Source organism: Mustela erminea, chromosome 2 (assembly GCF_009829155.1).
Source record: "Mustela erminea isolate mMusErm1 chromosome 2, mMusErm1.Pri, whole genome shotgun sequence".
Classification (NCBI taxonomy): domain Eukaryota; kingdom Metazoa; phylum Chordata; class Mammalia; order Carnivora; family Mustelidae; genus Mustela; species Mustela erminea.
In genome coordinates this window covers 11,288,664-11,313,396 of record NC_045615.1, presented here as the reverse complement: position 1 = coordinate 11,313,396, position 24,733 = coordinate 11,288,664, and the positions used below count along the sequence as shown (strand labels likewise).

The following is a 24,733-nucleotide window of genomic DNA, read 5'->3' as shown; positions in this document are numbered from 1 at the left end:
TTGAGCTTCACATGTCTTCCCCTCAATACTTAATTGAACCCTAGTAACTCTTACTGATGCTCTCCTTTCCCTCTCCCTCTCAGCTCTAATTAGTATTTGCTGTTCTATTAGGTATAAACATCACAATCTGAAGTGGACAGAGTAGAAGTTAATTAGGACACATTCTACAGAAATTTTGGAAAAAAGAAAAGAAATATGATTCTTCAGACTCCGTCAAATTTCCCCCTCCATGAATCCCCAGAGCTCCAGTTATCCGCTGCCTGCATACTGTTGAACTTGGGCATTTGGACCAGGACTTGTGTTCATGCTTGAAAATCCACACTAATGAGGAAGGTCATTAAAATAATTGTGTTCCATAATTTGGATTTCAGTAACACCTAGTTGTATTATTTAAATATGTTTATATCCAACATCATAGGGCAAGAAACGTAGAATATGGTAAAAGTCAGGAGAAAACATTTTTCAAGGCAGAAATAAATGAGAATATTTATGAGTAGTCAAATTAGAGGGCCAAACATTTCTTATCATATTAATGTTAATCAGTTGGGCTTTTTACATATATCAAAGTAGCTAAGAGCCAGTTTCCATTGTTTTCCTATTCCAATTCTTATTTCTTTTAGTTATAATGTGTGCTTAATAAAAAAAGAGCTCTAAGAAATAGAATTAATGGGAGAAGTTTTCAGGAGGACACTAGATTCCTTAGGGGACATCAAAAGCCCAGAAATGTTAGTAGTCAATGTATCTGGAATTTATTCAAAAAAGTGTAGAAAAGAATGAAGCACAGAATGAAGGAAAGAAGAAAAAGTGGGATAAAGAGAGAGTGAAAGACAGAAGGAAGGAGGGCAGAAACAACACTAGGAAAATTAATTTTCTTGTCAATGAAAATTATTTAGACTTTTTAGGGTATTCAAACATTAACCATTTTATTTCACTTAAGACATTAATAAGAAAATATAATCCATACTATCCAAATATCCAAAGCAATTGACAGATTTAATGTAATCCTTATCAAAACGCCAGTAGTAATTTTCATAGTACTAGAACAAATTATCTTAAAATTTGTATGGACCCACAGACGACCCTCAAAAACAAAAGGAATCTTGGGAAAGAACAAAACTGAAGGCACCACAATCCCATATTTCAAACCATACTAAAAACTAGTATTCAAAACAATATTTCTAGAGAAAAATAAAAGACACATAGATCAATGGAACAGAATAGATACCCCAGAAATGAACTTATATTTATATGACCTATTAATCTACAACAAAGAAAGCAAGACTATACAATGAGGAAAAGATAGGTTTTTTCCAACAAGTGGGGTTGGGAAAACTGGTCAGCTACATGCAAAAGAATGAAACTGGACTACTTTCTTGCACCACACACAAAATCAAAAAGGGATTAAAGTCCTAAATATAAGACCTGAAATCATAAAATTTCTAAAAGAAAACATAGGCAGTAATCTCTCAGACTTTGGCTTTTAGCAATAGTTTTCTGGATCTGTCTTCCCAGCAAAGGAAACAAAAACAAAAATAAGCAATTGGGAGTACATCAAACTAAAAAGCTTTTGCACGGGCTAGGAAACCATCAACAAAATACAAAGATAATCTAATAAATGGGACAAGATATTTGCAAAAGACGTACCTGGTAATGTTGAATTTTGAGTTTATATATTTTAAATATTAACCAGAAGGTTAAAAACACCCAAAATGATTAATATCCAAAATATATAAAGAAATCATACAACTCAACACCAAAAATAAACAAATAAAAACAACCACACACACAACATGTAATCTGATTAAAAAATAGGCATAAGGACTGGAATAGACATTTTTCCAAAGAAGACTTACAGATAGCCAACACACACATGAAAAGATATTCAATATTATCAGTCAGGAAAATGCAAATCAAAACCACAATGAAATATCATCTCGCATCAGTAAGAGTGACTACTATTAAAAAAAAAAAAAAAGAAATAGCAAGTGTTGGTGAAGATGTGGAGAAAAGGGAATCCTCGTGCACTGTTGATTAGAATGCAAACTGGCACAGCATCTATGGGAAACGATATAGAGTTTCCTCAGAAAATTAAGAACAGAAATATCAGATGATCCAATAATTCCACTGCTGTGTATTTACCCACCAAAAACAAAAACACTAATTCAAAAAGATATATGCAACCCTATGTTTAGTGCAGCACTATTCACAAGAGCCAAGATATGGAAGCAACCCAAGTGTCCATTGATAGATGAATGAATAAAGAAGCTGTACCACGCACACATGTGAGCATGCATTTGTGTGTATGTGTGTGTGTACACACACAATAGGATATCATTCAGCTATGAAAAATTATAAAATCTTGCCATTCACAACCATGGTTGGACCTGGAGGGTATTATATTAAGTGGCATACATCAGATGTGGAATCAAAAAACAAATGAACAAAAGAATAAAAAAATAGACTCATTAATAAAGAATAAACTGCATGCATAAAATAGATGCATAAAATAGATGAAGGGGATTAAGATATATTAACTTCCAGTTATAAAATCAATAAATCATGGAGATGGAAAGTACAGCATAAGGAATATAGTCAAAAATATTATAGTAACTTTGCATGATGACTGACCATAAATTCACTTACCGTAGTGAGCATTGTATAATGTATAGAACTGTTGAATCACTGTGCTATACACCTGAAACAAATATAATATTCTATGTCAACTAAGCTTCAATTAAAAATAAAAAAGATTTAAAATTTTAAAAATTAAAAACATAAGAAGCATTGAAAAGCATTAGATGGAGAACTCTGAAACCAAACAGAAGCTCTTTTTAACAAGATTTTAAAACTATCATTTAAATAAATAAAAAAAAAGGAATGGAGTTGTATTTTTGTCTGAAATCAAAGCTATCTGTCCAAGTCTGATCTGCAAAAAGTCCCGTGAGTACTGTAATAAAAAGCATTGACACAAAAGCCCATCATTAGGACCTATACACATAAAGACAATACAACAATTGATTAGGATTTTCTGAATTATTTAAGAAGATTATTGCTAACAATTTTTTGTTTGTTTTTAAGAGTATATAATTCTACTGTGTGTGAAAATGAAAAAAAAAATAACAGTAATTAACTATTTAGGGTTTTATTCTTAAATAGTTGAGGATACTAAAACCATTCTGTGGACCAAATGTTGGAAGACAAAAGGTATAAGTTTTTTAAATTATCCTGAAGAATAGACACTGAAATTTACCAGAGTATGCTACTTCAAAATATACCTCTTTGCTATATAGATTATTTTGAGCTAAAAGCCAGTGAGACCAACAAACCTGGCATAAACTCTAAAAATGGGGCCCAGATTTTCCTTTAGTAAAAGAAATTTATATTTATGAAGGCAATTTCTATTTGTAAAAATGTCTCCCTCTCCAGTACCCCGTAGAGGACTCTCGATGTCACAACACTCCAGCTGGTCTTAAGGGTTAACTTCCTTCAACACACTCCTTCCTTGCTGACCTAAGTCCCTTGATCTGTAACGGAACTAATTTACTTTCTTTGAGATTTGCAGACAGAGGGCCTTGAGGAGTGAAGGACCAGAACTTTTCCAGACCACTGAAGCCAGCAAGTCTGAAGCGGCCTCTGCTTTCTGATTAGTCTAACAATTTTTTAGCAAAATGTTTTTCCTTTCTTAGGTTTACACGGTGGTGATTTTACTGACCTTTGTGCATCTGTAGACCTTGCCCTCCTTTGCAGAAGGAACAGAGTACTCCTGCACATCAGGAGACAAGAACCTGACCTCCTTGTGAGGAGGTGGCGAGGGGCGGGGGAGGGTGTCATCCATCCCCGTAGGTTCCTGTCTCCCCTCCCCTGCCCCCATCCTGAGATAGCTTCTATAGCTGGCATCTGTAAGTCTGCCTGTAATCAAGAAATGTTGCTGCCCACTGCACTCCCTTTGCAGATTAACTACCCTAAACCCTTTAAAAAAAAATCCAGAGCCAGACAGAAACCTCAGAGTTGGCTTTTAGACAAGAGTCTGCCTTCTTCCCAGGTTGTCGGCCCCCTGAATTAAGCTCAAATTCCTTTCCAATCAAAAACTCCTCTCTGCAGCATCACGCAGACTAACTTGGGTTCAGTAACTCTTATCCCTGAAGTAGGCACTGACTGAAATTTGCATAATAAATATTACTAAACTACCCTTGTTTACCAAAATATCCTGGATCACCTTCCCATAACTTGTATCCTCTACCTGGAACCCCCACCCTCACTTCCCTTTGTTTGGCCGAAAATGGTAGATAAACCTAAGTTCTCACCACTCTTTTGTTACTCATCACTGAGTGTTCCCATGTGTACATGTGTGGTGCACATGTTAATAAAATTCTGTTTGTTTTTCTCTTGGTAATCTGTTCTTTGCCAGTCTAATTTATAGGGCCCCAGCCAATGATCCTAAGATGGGTAGTGGAAAAAAAAATTTTTTTCCTGCCCTCCCCTAACAAGACCAAAATGAAGGTTTCAGAATTGTACAGAAAATTAGGCTTAATTCCAAAGTTGAAAAGAGTTCTTACAAAGGATTCTGAATGTAATCTGATCCACAAAACTAAACACTTCTGAAGCCTTCAAAAATATAAAATCCTGTTTCTGATTCGAAAAAATGCTCACAGTCTTTAGACTACATAGTAAACCCTGATGCAATACTTCTTTGATTTGTAAGACTAGAAATTCTCTGGATGGAGATAAATTACTTTATCAAATAGGCAAAATAGTTTCATTAAGTGTGGAACATTCATGATTTCCCCCAATAGAGTAGTGCAGTTTAACTACAGATAGCTGGAAGCCATAGCAGAGGCCAAAATGAGTAATAACACAGAGAAGGGCAAAAAAAAAAAAAAAAGGAAAGGCAATTATTTCTACCCCAGCAGTAAATCTGAAAAGAAGATAAATAAAAACAAATTACAAACCATAAAAAAGGTACAAGTTAACAAGCCAAATAGTTAACTTCTTTCTATGGAGTCTATGGGGGGTATTTTTGGCTTTTGTTATATTTTCTTGACAATTTCCTGTCTTTTCCTTTGTTTATATCATGTTAATGTACCTCCTAGGAAAGTTCTTTGCAACATTAAAAAATAGTAGACAATGAAAAAAAAAAATAAACAATGTATTCATTCTATATGCAAAACATCCAAGTTTCCATGTTTCTCTACAGTCCCAAAAACTGTTTTGAGTAAACAAAGTCATCACAGTATTTAGTTGTTTTCGAAACTATTTTGGCTGTATTTGTTAAGGAACAAAATTAAATCAATCAATCACTCTCTCTCTCTCTCATCTCTAAGTTTGAACCAGAGATTTTCCTTTACATTGCTTCCTTTACATTTGTTGATTCTGTTCACAGATTTGTGAGAATAGTTTAGCGAAAACATTTTTTCTTTTCCAAATGATGCATGTAGCTGGCGTCTGGGAAGATTGACAGATTTAGGAATGACAGACGAGTTGAAATTCCATATTACAAAGCCTTTCTGAGTCTCATTTCCTTGCTTTTGAAATTGGAAAAGTATTGTCGACCTTGCAGTTTTGTTGGAAGGATTAAATAAAATGTACATAAAGTTCCCTGACACACAATAGGTAAATAATAAATAGTATTTGTTGTCATTCTTACACTTGTGTTCTATTCTGCTTCCTCCTTGCCAAGACAAAAGTGATTCAAATATATTGTTGCAAATGAGGGATACCTGGGTGTCTTAGGTTAAGGGTCTGCTTTCTTCACAAGTCACGATCCTACAGTTCCAGGATAGAGCCCTGAGTTGAATTGGGCTCCCTGCTTAGCAGGGAGTCTGCTTCTCCCTCTCCCTCTGCCCTTCCCCCAACTTATGGGCACACATACTCTCTCTCTCAAATAAATGAATGAAATCTTAAAAAAAAAAAAAAAGAAGATGAATAAAGGAAAACCTTATTAAAGTTGAATCAGTAGTGTGTGTAGGCTAGAAAGGGCTTACCATTCAATGTCAGTTACCGACTCCAACAGAAGAGGCCAGCACAGACCCCGGCAGAAGAATCTTCCACAGAAAGGAATCATCCATCAATCACAAGTCCTAAGAGGAAGATGTATATTGGAGCTCATGTAAAAAATCAGGACCGTCTGCAACTCAGTCAATGAGAAACCAGTATCACCTGAAAGTTTGTTTTTCTCTAATGGACTTTTGTTAAAACAAACCCTCCCAACTTCCTCCTTCTTCTCCATAAAATAACATTCCTCTCCTTTGTTGGACTTGCTTATGGTTTTGCTGAAACTTGCTTGTCCTGAACTATAATTCTCTGCTATTCCCGAATAAACTAATTTTTGCTGGTAAAGTAACTGACAGTTTTACTTTTAAGGTGAACAGTGTGCATCTACATGCATCCTACACACACACACACACACACACACACACGCACACACACACACACACACACACACACAAAATTTACATGTTTTTTCTGCTTGGATCATACTGCTAAAAATTGCAAGTGCACGTATTTATGTTGACAAAACAAGTCTAAGTTTATTAGATTTAGAAATGTCTTTTTTAGGAGTTTACAAATGCAATAGTTATCCTACATACCCTATCTATAACTGTAACAAATGATCTGCATTTGTGAACACTAAAGCAAATGGCTCCAAAGGTAGGAAATATTTACGGACTCTAAAACCAAGTACAGAACAATTTGCTAAATAATGTCAGATGGAGATCCTGATTATCTCTAACCCCCTAATCGGGAGATAAAATATTTTTTACTTCCAATATTTCAAAGTTCTGCAAATCCATTTAGCTAACAATGTCTAGACCACAGGATAGAAAATAATCTCTCAATAAATCTTGTAGTTTATCTTAAATAACAATAGAGCAAGTTGCCTTCCACGAGGTACATAACAACTGCCAAAGATAAAGGTGGATAGTGCTGAAAGGCTGTACAGATCAATTTTATTTAGTGATAAACACTGCAGTAGAGAAGAGTCCAGTGTGAACTGAGCTCTCCTTGGATTTGTGTAGAGGTGAATGGGTATTTTAAAGGGAGAATGAGAGAGTAGGGAGGGGTAGTAAGCAGAGCCCTGCAGAGTCAGGAAAGTGAAGAGTTATAAATAGTGGAATAAGAGGTCAAGGTCAATGCTGTTAGACCATCTGTGCCTGCTAACTAGCACTTACTGAAGTTAAGCTCTATCCTCCCACAGAGACTTGGAGACAGGGCCCCATCCTTCCTGATGATTACATTTCCAAAGAATGGCTTTCAAGTCCTTGAAAGCGAGACCACTTGGTTGTAGGAGATACACACACATCTCAAAGGGACAGAGGAAGAATTTATAATAATAAACTTGTTTGTTTTTATTAATAAGTGCACTAAGACAGGGAGGTCGGGGGGCCTATCTTCAGGTGTTAGCTGGAACAAATGGTAAGTTCTTTGGACAGCTTTGAACTTTTCCGGACAGGAACTCAAGGGGGGCTGGGTCATCACAGGGACAGAGGCTTAGACTTCTAGGAGCCATGTTAGAGTTTGGTCAAGGAGAGAGTCTTTGTCACAGTTCTCTTACCTATGACATGGTAGTCCGTCTCTCTGGAGACAGACCGATTAGTTGAGGTCCAGTTTTAGGTCATACGTTCATCAGCTGGCTTCGCTGCATTCAGTGTCAAAGTGACAGACCAGTCAGCTTAGCAAGTTCCCCAACAAGCCCAGCCATAATTTACAGAAAGGAATAAGCAAGGACAAAGGGCTATAACCACAACAAAACAACACCATCCAGCCATGCCTGGGAAAAAAAACAAACAAACAAAAAAAGAAAAAACAAAAAAACAAAACAACCCAAGAACCACTGAATCAGTCATGTTTTTATTGAACACATTCTCATTTCGTGTAAGTTATTCTTCTGCTACTGTGGAACATCTAGAGACCCATAGTTCATAACCCCTGCACTCAAAAGCCCAACTTCCAAGAATGTTTACAAGTAAATTTACTATAAAGTGGTTTACGATAAATGCCTTTAAAATGAGAGAGATGCCTTGTGGCATAGAAGTCCCAGGGAAGAATGGAATAATCCAGTAAGGCTTTGTGACAGAGGCTGAGTAAGCCGTGAAGGAATGGTCAGATTTCAACCCTTAGAGAAAAGAAGCTGTGCTCATCAAAAATGATAGCACCTTTCATCAAATTAGAGGAAATTGCAAAAAAGGCCCACCAGGCACAGATCAGAAGAGAATTTTGAGACTGTCCTCTTCATTAAAAAGTTAACTATCTCAAAATTTACTGTTAAACATGGGCCTTCACAGTCAACTACATTTGGCAAAGACATGAAGCCAGATATTGATTCTTTCCCAGAGAGATGTTAAGTAGTCAATGTTAAATGGGAACAAGTCCTAGCAATAATTCATTCTAACACCTGACATTTTCAGATAAATAAATTGAGGAGCATCTGACGGGTACATGTGCTAGGCTATGCAGACGGTGACTGATGGAGTGGGGTCTCCTTCCTTTCTTCATACCATGTTACTCTTTGTTAGTATATTTTATTCTAGGCTCAGTGAAGGGGAATCCAGAGGAAAACATTGAGAAAACACTGAATATTGCTGGCTTGTGGAAACTTTTGAAGCCATGAATTAGCACGGAAACACTAGACGCTGGAGAGCAGATTTCAGGAAGGTAGCTAATTCCATATTGGGCATATCTGGTATGTTTCCCAAAGATGGAACTGAATGTATCTATTTTTTTCTGTAGGATTTACCAGTCTGGAGCTTGAGAGAAATGGAAATGAGAGATACAGCTTGAAGAACAATCAGCTCATAGATGGTCTGTGAAGCCACAAGAGAGAAACAGATCCCTCAAAATCCACATCTCTTTTCTCATTATAATAATCTTACAACTCAAGTATATACATATTTTTTTTTAGCAGTGTACAATTATGTGTGGGAAATCATCTCTAAAATAATTCCGGAATACTGATAAGTATGCTTTTACAAACCAAGATTAAATTCAATAATTATTTTTAAAAGTCAACAGGATGTGTTTAGAGTAATATTTAAAATAAAGTCAGATTCCAGGGCTCCCATAAAAACATGACTTCCTTGACCAGCAACCCCTGACATTTGATAGTACTGTTCTATTTTTAATTTTATAGTTTCTGGTTCACCATCTCAAGGAAAGCAGGTCAGAAGCTTAATTCAATAAGCTTTCATTGACTTCCTAGTATGTGCTAGATAATGGAGCTACAAAGATATAAACTATAGCTCTTAAATGTAAGTCTTCTTTGTTTTTTGTTTTGTTTTTTTTTTCCAACTAATTTTATTGTGTGCCTCTACTTTCCTAGATATTGTTCTGGCACTGATGTTACAGTGTAAATAAGAGAAACCCAGCTCTCAAGTGTTTGCATTCTAGTAGTTCCCAGTCTTGTTTTCTTAATGTGTGTTCAATCAGCACAGAAAGATGAGTGCTCTTATGCAGTATGTAATTTTTAGGCAAGAGTAACAATTAGGCAATATGACAGTTTTGACTTAAATAGCCCTTATTCCTTGAAGAGTTCATTGTTTAGTGATTTGAGAATTTCTGTCCTCCAAATATAGGAAGATTGTTGTTGAGTCAGTATTACATAATGCTGACAAATTTTTGGTAAACATTTATGTACTCACAGACCATATGAAAATGACTCTGACTGCCTTCGGAAATATCATGTTGAAATTTCCAATATTACATCCACCGTCACTTATTTTTTTCAACTTAGATTTTTATCTTCCTCCTGATACATGATTATCTTTCAGACCTGTAACCCTGAAACAAATAATACATCATATGTTAATAATAAGAAAGAAAAAGTATTAAAAAACAAAAAAATAAATATGAGTATCTTTCAAATTTTAGTAGTAGCACAATTTTTTAGATTCTCTTAGAAATACTCCTATTTTATATAAAACCCTATCTTCAGTTGTGTCATATTTCCCTATAGTTCCTGACTTTTGGTCCAGTATCAAAATCTTTTCCAGCCATTTATTTAATCTTTTGACCAGATTTTCAGTGGAGAAAATGACATGACTGTTAGAAAATATTTACTATTTAGTGCTTAGTTGTAATGACATATGTTCTTCCCACCTAGTCCTAAAGCCCAACATAGTCAAACACAATTCTTTCCCCAGAAAATAGAACATAACAAATATTATATTAGCTTGACATAATATCCAATGGAAAATTAGGAAATAAATTATGTAAAAAGTACTTAAAAGAATCAGTACTATAGGCAGTATTAAAACAAACAAACAAACAAACAAACAAACAAAAAACCTTTCCAGTATGGGCAAACTTTATGGGTAGTTGTTAAAAATACAAAATAGTTACAAACCCAGAAGGATGAAAAAGGAGGGGGAGTATGGCTCCCCTCCCCGCAATTAAGTCCATATAACCAGGCCAGTGGAGTAGGAGCCCTTGACTCGACTGTGGCTGCTTTGGGCCCAGCACTCTCTAAAGAACCTGGACAGCTCCTCACAACATGCGAGGAAGGAAAAACACCTGGAAGAAGGCACGGGCTATGTCCCATTCCAAGCCATTTGGCTTCCATCTAAAACATACCTCCATCCTTCAAGAGGAAGGCTTCCCAGTTTGGGGTGCGGTAATAGGGGACTGGGCCAAATCTATCCCTCTCCAAACCCAGGTATCTGCCTCATGCCTCAACTTATCCCCACCCAGGGACTAGTTAGCTTGGATCACCAGTGTTTGTTAGTGGTCCAGTCTGACCCAGTGTTAGTTACCAGAACATACCACAGTTTAGCCATCGTGTGGGCTGTAGGTCCTCAGAGGCTGCTGGCATCACTGTAGGCTGGTCCTAGCCGAAAAGACCTTTTCTAGTCTATCCAGGCTGCTATAATAAAACACCACAGACTAGACAGCTTATAAACAACAGAAATTTGTTTCGCATAGTTCTGGAGGATAGAAGTCCAAGATCAGCACCGTTGCAATGAGGACACTCTGCCGATTCACAGACACCTTGTAGCCTCTCATAGTGGGAAGGGTTTCTCCCAAAGTCCTCGTCTACTGATACCATTACCTTTGTGAGTTAGGATTTCAACATACAGTGTTGGGAGAGAGAGACACAAACATTCAGATCATAGTAGAACTAAATAGTCAACCCTTTCAATCTTCAAATTATAAACTATTTGAGGGCTTATCATATGATTCTGTTTCATGGGGTTTTTTGGGGGGAGGGATTATTTTCTGAGGGGAGGAGTTCTCACTGGTCAAAGCATGTTGGAATTCATTTTCTAATTTTTCATAAGAATTAGAAAAACTCTGTATGGAGAAAGACAACTATCATATGATCTCCTTGATATGAGGAAGTGGTGATGCAATATGGGGGCTTAAGTGGGTAGAAGAAGAATCAATGAAACAAGATGGAATTGGGAGGGACACAAACCATAAGTGACTCTTAATCTCACAAAACAAACTGAGGGTTGCTGGGGGGAGGGGTTTTGGGAGAAGGGGGTGGGATTATGGACATTGGGGAGGGTATGTGCTTTGGTGAGTGCTGTGAAGTGTGTAAACCTGGTGATTCACAGACCTGTACCCCTGGGGATAAAAATATATGTTTATAAACCATTAAAAAAAAAAGAAAAAAGAAAAACTCTGTATGGATATATTTCTTTTTTCTGTCCATGTTTTTGGTATTGGGGAGCTTTATAAGATTCTTACTTCAATGGCACTAACTTCATTCAATATAGCAAAATCTAGATTTTTCAGAGGGTTTCTTTTTAATTTTTTTCTGGTGGGGGGGGAGAAGGGATTGTTTGTTTCCTGATATTTCATGTCTTTTTCTTTTTTTTTAATCTTTTTTTTTTTAAGATTTTATTTATTTATTTGACAGAGAGAGACCACAAGCAGCCAGAGAGAGAAGAGGAAGCAGGCTCCCTGCTGAGCAGAGAGCCTGATGCAGGGCTCGATCCCAGGACCCTGGGATCATGACCCGAGCTGAAGGCAGAGGCTTTAACCCACTGAGCCACCCAGGCGCCCCTTTCATGTCTTTTTCTTGCGGAGTTATTGCTCCCTTTGCTTCTTTTCTTCTTCACCACTGAATTGCCACATGCCACATCGTTCTGGTCTACCAGAATACTCATTTTTGTTTTATGTTGGTTTTGGTTTGTTGCTGTGTTTAGACACAGGGTGGACTTACTCCTTTCGGGGCAGGTCAGATCGATTTTAAGGCCACCGCATTCTCCCTTCTCTCCTCAGGATTTATCAACCTGCTTTTTTTTTTGCCCCAAAGACTGGCAGCAAGACAGAAGACTCACAGATTGTTCACTAACATTTTATGCTTTTGCTTTTAAATTTTCTAGCTATTTTGAGAAAGGAGCATTCTCTATCTTTGAGTTTAATGACGGCATCATTTTGGGATAGGTTTTTTGGTTTTGTTTTGTTTTTAACCTCTTTGTTATTCTGTAGTATTTGGGGAGGAAGTATCGGGAGACAGGAACCTAAGCAACCACTGTTATCTTCAACTATTCTGAAATCCCAGGAAATTCTTATCAACAGTGTTGAAACAATAGGATATCCTCTAGGAAAAGAAATGAACTTAACTCCTCCCTCATACCATGAGTAAAAAAATTAATTCAGGTGGATCATAGACCTAAACATAAAGCCCAAGTCTATGAATCTTCTGGAAGAAACCTTAGGATATCTTCTTGATCTGTGAGTAAAGATTGTTTAAGTATAGCATAGAAAATGAGAACTATAACAGAAAAAAATTAGGGTTTCATCAAAATTAAAAGCTTCTCACAAAAGATTCAATTGATAAAAGTGATAAAGCATGCCACAGAATGTGTAAACATATTCATAATATCTCAAACTGGGGGGAAAATTGTATCTAGACTAGATAAAGAAATCCCCAAACCCAGTCATTAAAAGGGCAGTACCATTTTTTAAAACAGACTAACAGATATTTCAAAACAGATATATGAATGTCTGAAAGGCACTTTAAGAAGCACTCAACATCATTAGTTATCAGGGAAATACAAATTGAAATCACAATGGAATACTATAAGACATACATGAGAATTGCTAAAAATAAGACACCAGTACTACCTTATGCTATGTTGAGGAACAACCAGAACACTCCTACATTGCTGGTAGGAATGTAAAACAGCACAGATAACTTTGGAAAATGTATAGCAGTTTCTTCTATAATTAAATATTCATTTACAATATGACCAAGCTACCGAGCCCTTTCACATTTACCCAAGAGAGAAGAAAACATATGACCACAATAACTTATACAGGGTTGTTCATAGCAGCTTTATTCATTCTGTCCAAAAACTGTAAACAACTCCATACTCCATCAGTGAGACAATGCACACATTTTGATGTGCTCATTCAATGGAATATTTGTCAACAATAAAAAGAAATGAACTACTGTGGTGTCAACAGCATAGAAAATTCTCCCAAACATTACGTTAACTGAAAGGTAGACAAAAAAAAAAAAAAAGTACATACTGTATGAGTCCATTGATTTGCAGCTCTAGAATAAGCAACATTTATCTGTGGTAAACAGCAGCAACAACAACAACAAAAACATAACATTGTTTGCCTCTGCTTGTGAGGAGGAGTGGTAACTCTCTGAGAACCGGTATGAGGGAATTTTCCGCAATAATTTGCTGGGGTTGCTTTATAGGGCTGTGGTTGCATGGGTGTAAACATTCATCAAAACCCATGACATTGTATGCTTTTACGTTCGGGGAATTTCTTCTCCTGAAGTGATAGATGGGAACTGACAGTAAGTGTTGGGAGTACAATTTGTATGCATTATAGTTTGTGGGGTGACCATAAAACCCAAAAATGTTTTATGTATTTGGCCTAGTCTCAAGCATGTTTTATACGCAGCAAGCTCTTGTGCTAGCATGCATTCTATCAAATGATTACAATAAAGCTGGTTGGAATCGTGAAAGGAATGTCAGCCGAGACCACCAAACTTGCTACAACAAAAAGCGATTTCCCTAAAATCTCATCTCATTTCATGCTTTCAAGTTGTGACTGCTGAAGTTATCAGATGGAGCTTAGAAGTTACTCACAAAACTGATTCTTATTACTTACACACATCTCTCACCCACGGGGAGAGAATGGGAGGAGCTGGGACAGAGCCTAGAATTCCATTATCCACTTTGGTTTGGTTGGCACTTGCTTGGTACTAAAAGCTCTAAGCTTGTTTCTGATGAACAATGGTGCATAGCACAAAACCCAACCATAATTGGCAGAGAAAAGCAAGAAAGCCTAAAAGAAAAAAAAAGAAAAAGAAAAAGAAGAAAACCCAACAGAAAGAGCCTAAGGCATTTATGTTTTCGCTACACTGCCTAAGCAATTCGGAAAGGAAGGAATGAAGCCAGTATCCTGGTTTGAACGGCCCTATCATATCATCGTTTCATGAGAACTTGGCATTACATTTTGAAAAAGCCAGTGTCTGAAGTTGTAACTTGTTTTAGTAGGTAATAACGTTCATGTGTTTTTTAAAGATAGAATTGCTCTGTCTCCTATGAATTGACTACTTCTGTTTTCTCATATAACATAATTTAAGAGAGAAATCTGGGATTGCCCAAGGTCCTGACATATTTAAAGGAGGGTAATACAGGAAACAACAACAACAACAACAACAAAACACAGCAGCTCTCGAAAAACAACAACATGTGGTTGGATCAGTGTCTTAAGTCTGGTTCCCCAGAAGCAGATGCTGAGATCAGGATTCACTTACAAATGATTTCCATAAGGCAAGATTCCTAGGGGAGAGGGTAAGGAAATGGAGGAAGAAGGTCAGAGAATAAAGGGGAAGCCAAGCAAAGATGTGACCACAGGCATGAGTCCCACAGCTGAATAAACTTCAGCCTGCTCCCATTGACAAACTGTGATGTAAGTTACACCTCAGAGATATTCCAACCCCTGAGGTAAGGAAGAGGTGAGGAAGCCCGGCATTCATACTCTCACCCAACAGTCATTGTCGGACAGCAGGCAGGGACCAGAGTAGCAAACTTCCAGGCGACTTCAGCTCTTGACCTCTAAGGGCACCACAGCCCCAGTGGCCCCAGGGCAGTTCCAGAAGGGCAGCCACAGCCACTGAAGGCGCATCTCAGGGCACGTTGCCATGCCTCAGAGAAAACACCAAAGGGTATCCAGCGAGTCTGGTAGATCGTCAACATTGCCCATGAAATCCAGGATATTTTCTACAAAAATTGATAAGGAAAAGTAGTGATGAAATGTTAAATGCTCATCAATGTGTGACTTCTTTTATTCTTAAGGAGTAGTTCCAGCACTTAGCACACAGAAAAGAAGAATATATTTTATATATGCACAGGTGTATATATATAAGTACATCTAGATCTGCTTATTTTTTCTTTTTAATGATTGTAAAGGGATACCCAGGTGTCCCGTAAAATGTGTATGCCTCTTGATCAGTATTTGACTCAGCAATTTCACTTACAGTAATTTTTTTCTAAGGAAATAAGCATTAAGTATGCAAAGACTTACTTACCATACTGTTCATACTGACATTGTTTATGACAATGAAAAAAGAAATGTGTCCATTTTTATTGTTAAATATTAATGATTAAATAGAGACGCAAACAAGCAATGAAAAAAAACTGTTAATAATGAGATTGCTGAATGAAAAGGAGCATATATTTTCATTTTTGAAACTATTGCCAAAATGTCCACCAGAAATACTACAAACACTTTAGCATCCCATCAACAATGTGTAAGAAAACCCATTGACCAATATCCTCACCAAGATTACTGATTAGATCATCAATCCTATAATTTTTGTTTTCTGAATTTTTTTAAAAAGATACAGTATTATATTAATTTAAATTTATTAATGGAGTAATTGAATATTTTTCTATATGTTTATCAGCCATTTTCTTTCTTTTCCTCTGCAATGTTTCATCATATCCTTTGTTCACTTTCTTTTTTTTTTTTTTTTTAAAGATTTTATTTATTTATTTGACAGAGAGAGATCACAAGTAGGCAGAGAGGCAGGCAGAGAGAGAGAGAGAGAGGAGGAAGCAGGCTCCCTGCTGAGCAGAGAGCCCGATGCGGGACTCAATCCCAGGACCCTGAGATCATGACCTGAGCCGAAGGCAGCGGCTTAACCCACTGAGCCACCCAGGCGCCCCACCTTTGTTCACTTTCTATTAGTTTTCAATCTCTCATTGATTAGTGCCTATTTCTAGACTTTTATTTTGCTCAACTCTTCTGTATCCTCTAGAAATAAACCACTCTAATCTCTGTAATTTCATAATACATTTTTAATTTCTGATAGCTATTCAATACTTAACTGCTTCAAAAATTTTCTGGATATTTTCATATGTTTATGTTTCTACAGAAAAACTTGGTATTATTTTGAGAATTTATCTATGCAAGCGTATCCCCATTTAATTATATTTTTAATCATAGGTTAATTTATGAATAATTGTCATGTTTAACATACCAAATTTTCCTTTTGAGGAGAACTGTGTCTCTGCATTTACTAAAGTATTTTTCAATTTTATAACTCTCGTGGAGTTTTAAAGTTTTATTCATAGCCATGCCCATTTCTTGTTAAATATGTACAGATATATAATCCTTTGATTTGCATTTCAGAATAAGATATTTTCTTTCTTTATTGAAAAATAATTAACATTCAGTGTTATATTAAGTTTCAGGTATACAATATTGTGATTCAACAACTCTATACATTACTTAGTTCTCATCACGGTAAGTGTTAATCCCCTTCACCTATTTCCCCGACCCCCTACCCACCTCCCTGTTAGCCTCCAGTTCTCTGTATTTAAGAATCTATCTTTTGTGTGTTTTTTGTCCATTTATTTTATTTCTTAAATTCAACATATGAGTGAAATCATATGGTATGTGACTGTGACTGACTTATTTCACTTAACACTATACCTTCTAGGTCTAGCATGTTGTTGCATATGACAATATTTCATTACTTTTATGGCTGAGTAATATTCCATCATATATGTATTGCACACCTTCTTGAACCATTCATGGACAGACACTTGGATTGCTTACATATCTTGGTTATTGTAAATAATACTGCAATAAATGTAGGGTTGTATATACCTGTTTGAATTAGTGTTTTCATTTTCTTTAGATAAATACCCAGCCATGAATTACTGGGTCATATGAAAATTACAACTGTAATTTTTTGAGAAACCTCCATACTGTTTTCCATAGTGACTGCACCAATTTGCTTTCCTACTACAGTGCACAAGGGTTCCTTTAACTTCGCATCTTCAACAATACTTGTTATCTCACGTGTCTCTTATTTTAGTCATTCTGACAGGTGTAAAGTGATACTTCATTGTGGTTTTAATTTTCATTTCCCTGATAATTAGTGATATTGGCTATCTTTTCATGTGTCCAGTGAGGAAGAAGTATAACTTACTATTTGCAGATGATATGATAGTATGTACAAAAAAAACCTTAAGAATCAACCAAAAGACTGCTAGAACTGATAAATTCATTAAAGTTGTAGGACACAAAATTAATATTCAGAAATCTGTTGCATTTATATGCACTAATAACAAAGTAAGCAGAAAGAGAAATTAAGAAAACAATCCCATTTATAATTTCATCAAAAGAATAAAATACCTAGGAATAAATTTGACCAAGAAGCTATAAGATCTAGACTCTGAAAATGATAAAATGTTGATAGAAGAAACTGGAGATGACACAAATAGAAAGATATTACACGCTAATGAACTGGAAGATCCGATATTGATAAAATGTCCATACCATCCAAAGCAATCTACAAATTTAAAGCAATCCCTATCAAAATATTAGCATTTTCCACAAAACTAGAACAAATAATCCTAAAGATTGTATGGAACCACAATGGACTCTGAATAGCCAAAGCATCCTTCAAAAAGAACAAAGCCAGATGTATCACAATTCCAGATTTCAAGGTATACTACAAAGGTGTAGTAATTGAAAGAGTATGATACTGGCACAAAAATAGACACATAGATCAATAGGACAGAACAGAGAGTCCGTATATAAAGCCACACTTACATGGTCCATTAATCTACAACAAAGAAGGCAAGAATATACAATGGGGAAAAGACAGTCTCTTCAGTAAATGGTGTTAGGAAAACGGGACAGCAACATGGAGAAGAATGAAACTAGACCCATTTTCTTACACCAGACACAAAAATAAACTCAAAATGAATTAAAGACCCATGAGACCTGAAACCATAAAACTCCTAGAGGAAAACATAAGCAATAATTTTTCTGACATCAGCCATAGAAACACTTTTCTAGATATGTTTCCTCGGGCAAGGGAAACAAAGCTGTTTTTGTTTAAAATTAAACTATTGGGAGTATACCTATATTTTGCTTTTGTACAGAAAGTGAAGGAAACCATTAACAAAACTAAAAGATACCTTACTGAGTGGGAGAAGATATTTGCAAATGTATATCCGAGGAGGGGTTAATATCTAAAATATATAAAAAAACTTACGCAACTAAACATCAGAAACCCCACAAATAACCCAATTAAACATGGGCAAACAACCTGAATAGTCATTGTTAATGTCTCTGGGTATAAATGACAACACTTCTTCCTACTTTTGGCAATAGCTTCAAAGGTTTTTGTATTTTGTTTTTTGTTTGTTTGTTTTGTTTTTGGGGCCATCCTAGCTAAGAACCCCCCCAAAAAACCCCACAACACTTTTCATTTCCCACATACCACCTAACAATCCCTAGTTTCATCAGCATTGTATTATAATTCGGTAGTCGTTCAACATTTCAATCATAATTTATTTAAGATGATAGCAAGTATTCATGTATTTACTAAAAAAATGAGTTTATTTGTCATTTCCTATGAATCATCTTCTTTGTTCTCTTATTAACATATCAGTCAATGATTATGAAAATCCCTGCTCATCTTAAGCATGAGCACTATATTGTAGAGATTCATAAGCAGCTAATGAATGATTTTAACAGCATACAGTGAGTTGATAAAAGATTTGTTAAGGAGGTCCACAAGAAATTTAAAAGAGAAGACTCAGACAGGAGCTCTCAATCATCTCACTCTGTTCTCTTCTTGTGCACATGCCCCTTCTCTTACTATTGTGAACATGGCCTTTTTATCTGAAAGCCCTAACTTCTTTTTTTTTTTTCTGTAATTTATTCCTTAAATTCATTTTTTTTGAAGATTTTATTTATTTATTTGAACAGAGATCACAAGTAGACAGAGAGGCAGACAGAGAGAGAGAGGGAAGCAGGCTCCCCACTGAGCAGAAAGCCTGATGCGGGGATCGATCCTAGGACCCTGGGATTATCGTCTGAGCCGAAGGCGGAGGCTTTAACCCACTGAGCCACCCAGGTGTCCCACCTTCAGTTCATTTTTATTAAGAACCTACTATATGCCAAGCACTACTGGGAACATAATAGAATAGTTTCTTCTTTCAAGTTAGTCAGTGTAATGAAGGAAACAAATAGGAAATTAAATATTAAAATATAGTGTGGTATAATTAATCCTACACACAACACTATGAAGGCAGTTAGCTCAGGGGGACAGAGCAAGGAGGGATGTAAGGGTGTAAATTAGTGTCGCCACTGTGAAAAACAATGTGAAGATGCCTCAAAAAATTTAAAAAAGAACTACCATATGATCTAGTAATTCCACTTCAGGTACAAATCGGAAAGAAATAAAATCACTATCTCAAAGAGGTATTTTCACCCCAGATTTATTGCAGTTTTTTTCACAATACACAAGACATAAAAATAACATAAGTGTCCATCAGTGGATGAATGGGTAAAGAAAATACGGTAAACACACACACACACACACACACACACACAATGGAGTATTATTTAACCATAAAAAGAAGAGGAAGAAAAAAAGAGAGAAGGAACTCCTGCTTTTTGTAATAACATGGATAAACCATGAAAGCATTATACTAAGAAAAGTAGATCAGACAAACAGAAAGACAAATCCTGTAAAAGCTCATTTATATGGGGAATCTCAAAAAGTCAAACCCATAGGCAGAGTACATTGGTGGTTAACAGGGGCTCGGGGTGAAGGGGGAGCTATTAGCCAAAGGTACAAATTTCCAGTTATAAGATGAGTAAGTTCTGGGGATCTAATATATAAAATGGTGACTATACTTAATAATACTGTATTCTATACTTGAAAGTCCCTAAGGGAGTAAATCTTGGAAGTCCTCAACACCCACACACAATCAAACTACATGAACTGATAAAGAGGGTAATTAACCTGATTGTGGTAATCATTTTATAATATATATTTGCATCAAATGATCATGATGCAAACTTACACAATGTTATATGTCAATTATATTTCAACAAAGATGGCAGGGGGAGAAGAAAAAGTAGGCTTTCCAAGGGGAAGTCATGCTTGTGAGCTGAACATTGTTCGTGGTTGTTTGGTTTTCAATTGGCAAAATATGATCTTTTCACAAAATAAAAATTTGGTAATGTCTTTGTCCAGCCCCGTAATTTCACATTTCCACCTTGTTCCATGTCCCACTTCTCATGATTCTGTCTTTCCCTTGTTTTCTGGGCCTTTGCCTCTTCCGCCTGTAATGGTGTTTTTTCCTTCCTCTGGATAGCACCAGATCATTCACCCAGTGTAAACACAGCTCTCAAAATCTACTGAGGAGTAAGATTCAGATGTCTGAATATTGGTGTTTTGTCTCTGCAAGATTCACCATGTGTACGGTCCCCACATTTATGTAAGAAATGGATTACAGAGACCATAGAGCATTTTTCATGGACTTGCTATTCCATAAAATACATGTGAGCCTAGGGATGCTTAAAACTGAGAGAAATGTTGGGCAAGGGGCACCTAGGTGACTCAGTTGTTTAAGTGTCTGCCTTTGGCTCAGGTCATAATCCCAGGGTTCTGGGATCGAGTCCTGCATCAGGCTTTCTGCTCAGCAGGGAGTCTGCTTCTCTCTCTATCTTTCCCCCTGCTTGTGCTCTCTCTCTCTCTCTCCCAGTCTCTCTCAAATTAATAAATTTTAAAAATCTTAAAAAAAATGTTGGGCAAAATCATCCACCCTAAATTGAAAATTGTTCCCTAGAGGAATTTCCTTTTTTTGTTTTGTTTTGTTTTGTTTATTGGAATGATGGCACAAAATGTGCTCATGTTTAAACTCTATGCCCTGGGAGCTTATTCATCTCCTTTGAGTGCTCATAGTCAAATCAGCTGAGGCAAAGCATCTGACAAGGAACTGGGCCATACTCTGTCAATGCAGTTCCTGATTACAAGCTTTTCAGGCAGTGACCTTTTCCCTAGAAGGCACACCCAAACTGCACCGTGACTCACTGGAGAGAATGCTTGAGCTCCTCTAATATGACAACTAACTCTAGTAAAAGGGTATCAAGAAATGTGGCAGAAATGGATATTTTTGAGCTGCGAAGTCTACCTACATCACCTATTTAATCCACTCCAAACGTTTGGTATGTTCCACAAACTGACACAACAGGGAATGATGTGGTGGGTTCTCCTGGGTGATTGATAGCTGTGGCTACAGATCTTTCCTTTTACATTGCCTTGGGACCTTTTTTTTTTTTTCTTTTGTTTTTTTTCCCTGGAAGTGGTGACTACCTGGAAGGCATTACCAGAAATCTTCAAGTACAATTTTGGATCAGAACATAATAAACTGAGATGACATTGCGTCGCCTGGGTGGCTCAGTGGGTTAAGCATCAGCCTTTGCCTCCGGTCATTAACCCAAGGTCCCGGGATTGAGTCCCACATCTGGCTCCCTGCTTAGCAGGGAGTTTGCTTCTGCCTTTCCCTCTGCCACTTCCCCTTGCTCACACTCTCTCAATAAATAAATAAATAAATTAATTAATTAAAGCAATTTTCTTAGAAATTGTATTAGGAAAGATGAAAACTATCTTCACTTAAAATTATAACTTCTGTGGATCCAAATAGATCATATAAATCGAAAAGAAAAGTCACAGAATGGGAGAAGATATATATAAAACATATAAACTTCAAAGATGCCATTTTCAAATGCATAAATGCTTACAAATTACTAATAATACTTACAAATTATTAATAAGAGGGAAATCAATTCAATTTTTAAAAATGGAAAAGAGATTTCAACAGGCAAATCACAAAAGAATAAAACCAAAGACCAATAAATATGTACAAGGATGCTCAACTCTATTAATCATAAGGAAAATGCAAACTATAAATACAATGAAATACTTCCACCAAAAGGGTTAAAATGTAAGAGTGACAATACTAAGTGCCATTAAAGATATGAAGAAATAGGAACTCATATGCTGCTGTTGAGTTAGTAAAATTTCATAACCACTTTGGAAAACTATTTGGCATTATCTAATAAAACTGAACATGCATAATCAAAAAAGAAAAGAAAATTATCTTCACTCTGATCTAGTAACTTTTCTTATTTTTGAAAAAGCAAAAGATTTATGAATGAAGCTGCTAATCCTAACAGTACCCATTAGAGCAAAATCTTATAAAAACTTACATGTCTGACTTCGCAGGAGTCATAAATTATGGCTCATCAATTAGGCAAAATATTACATAGGCAGAAAAAATCCTTAAAAACTTTATGGCGGGGGGGCACCAGGGTGGCTCAGTGGGTTAAAGCCTCTGCCTTCAGCTCAGGTCATGATCTCAGGGTCCTGGGATGGAGCCCCGCATCGGGCTCTCTGCTCAGCAGGGAGCCTGCTTCCCCCTCTCTCTCTGCCTACTTGTGACCTCTCTCTTTCTGTCAAATAAATAAAAAATATCTTTAAAAAAATTTATAGGGGAAGGAAACATGCATTGCTTGCTCACAATTTTGTCATATTTATGCATAAACATTTGTGAATATTCATGAATAAATGATGAAAATAAAAATTGAGTTAGGATACTTTGATTTATGGATGAAATTATTTTTAAATAAAACTATTTTGCTGTTTTACATTTTTTTAGAGATAAACGAGAATTGATATCCTTTTAATTTCTATTTTTATGCATTAGTTTCAAAATTTTCAGTCTCCTTCTCTTATGTAATTGGTGAGGGCATGGGGAAAAGAATCTCAATTGTGACATTGCCATGAAGGAACTGCATGTGTACACATGGCCAGATACTACAAATGGAGTAAAGCCTGAAAACACAGGAAGGAAAAATTATAATCTCTTCACCCGCCAAATGTAAGTCACAAAGAGTGCCTGACGTCTTACTAGATTATCTCTGCGCCCCTCTTTTATACCATAACACACACACTTAAAAAAAAAAAAGGTAATCCCCCACCCACATCAAAACCTTTTGTCAATAGACAGAGTGTGTACAACCTGTTGTTCCTTTCTCTGATTTGCTGACAATGAGTCAACTTAGACAAATATGAAGATCTTCATAAAAGCCTAGAAGAAACTGTGAGCTTTCCATATTGCTCCTAATGGTTTCAACAAAGCCCTCTAAAATATGGACCTCATACTGGTGAGTTCATGAAATCTGATTTGACAGTATGCACATGACTAGCTTTTCATGTGGTGGGACCTTAAGAAAGTATTTTCAAAGTGTTGAGGGTATTGTTCCTGCCCAAATGAAACACTAAAAAAATAATGTGTTAAGGAAACCCAGAAATGAGCCATAAAGTAATGAAATCTTTTTGGTCAAGGTCAGGAACAAGAAATACAGTGTCTACGGGGTGCCTGGGTGGTAGAATCAAGTGTCCTACTCTTTGTTTCCACTCAGGTTGTGATCTCAGGGTCATGAGACAGACCCCTGAGTTGGCCCTATGCTTGGATTCTCTCTACCTCTTACTTCCACCCCTTTAAACCCCTCAAATAAATATATAAATTTTAAAAAATAATGTCTGATTATTTACAGAATAATACAGGCATTTTATTACAAGCTTTTATACATAAATGACAGTGTCTTTCAGGGGCTTAAGGTATACAGAGGACAAATGTCATTGAATGTAGTAGTAGGTAACTTAATCAATCTGGAAGTTATTCATAATCAGTATTAATATGATGATTCAAAATCACATATGGCCAGAGACACTGGGGTGGCTCATTTGTTTAACAGTCTGCTTCAGCTCAGGTCATGATCCCAGGGATCTGGGATTGAGTCCCACATCAGGTTTTCTGCTCAGCGGGAGCCTGTGTCTCCCTCTCCCTGCTGTTTCCTCTGCTTGTGTGCTGTCTCTCTCTCTCTCTTTCTCTCTGACAAGTAAGTAAATAAAATCTTAAAAAAAAATTACATGTGGCCAAACGTAAAAGATCTTAATGTCTTTTAAAAATCAGTGCTTCCATTTTAGAGGCACTAGAGTGAGGAAATTGTCTTAAGTAACAGTTTTTCTTATGAAGGAAATCTGAACAGCCTTCCAAAAAATACAATGCCACTTAATATAAATGAGAAAATAATTTACCATGGCAAACTTAGACAGCAAGAGAGCAATCTAGATATTGACCACAAACCAAGGCTCAACATTTTGCAACTAAGAAAAAGACTGAGAATGCCACATGTGTGCTTGTCTCAAACTCCCCATGCTTTATCAGATGAGAGCATGTTAGTACTCTGGAGAATACTCCTTCTCTTGTTAATCTGCATAAAGGCTAAGCTTTAAGTGAGAGCGCATTCCTTTAACTCTTGGGACCTTTGTGCACTCTAATTTTGACATTTGAAAGATGGAAAGTTCCAGCAATGAAACAACTATCTGCTAATGAACCATGACTCACCCAGGCTTACAGCATAGCTCTGTGGCTCCAGT

General features: G+C 36.5%; 1 long non-coding RNA gene across 6 annotated transcripts in view; it reads right to left on the bottom strand.

The window, feature by feature from the left end:
• LOC116584231 overlaps positions 1-6,262 on the bottom strand; it is a 108,847-nt gene extending 102,585 nt beyond the window's left edge. For 2 of the 6 annotated variants that reach the window (XR_004283104.1, XR_004283108.1), the window contains exon 1: positions 5,982-6,255. This is a non-coding gene — a long non-coding RNA (uncharacterized LOC116584231). Of the gene's footprint in view, positions 1-5,981 lie in introns of all 6 variants that reach the window. The other 4 variants (XR_004283107.1, XR_004283103.1, XR_004283106.1 and 1 more) reach the window with 4 other exon arrangements.
• Positions 6,263-24,733: the final 18,471 nt, after the last annotated feature.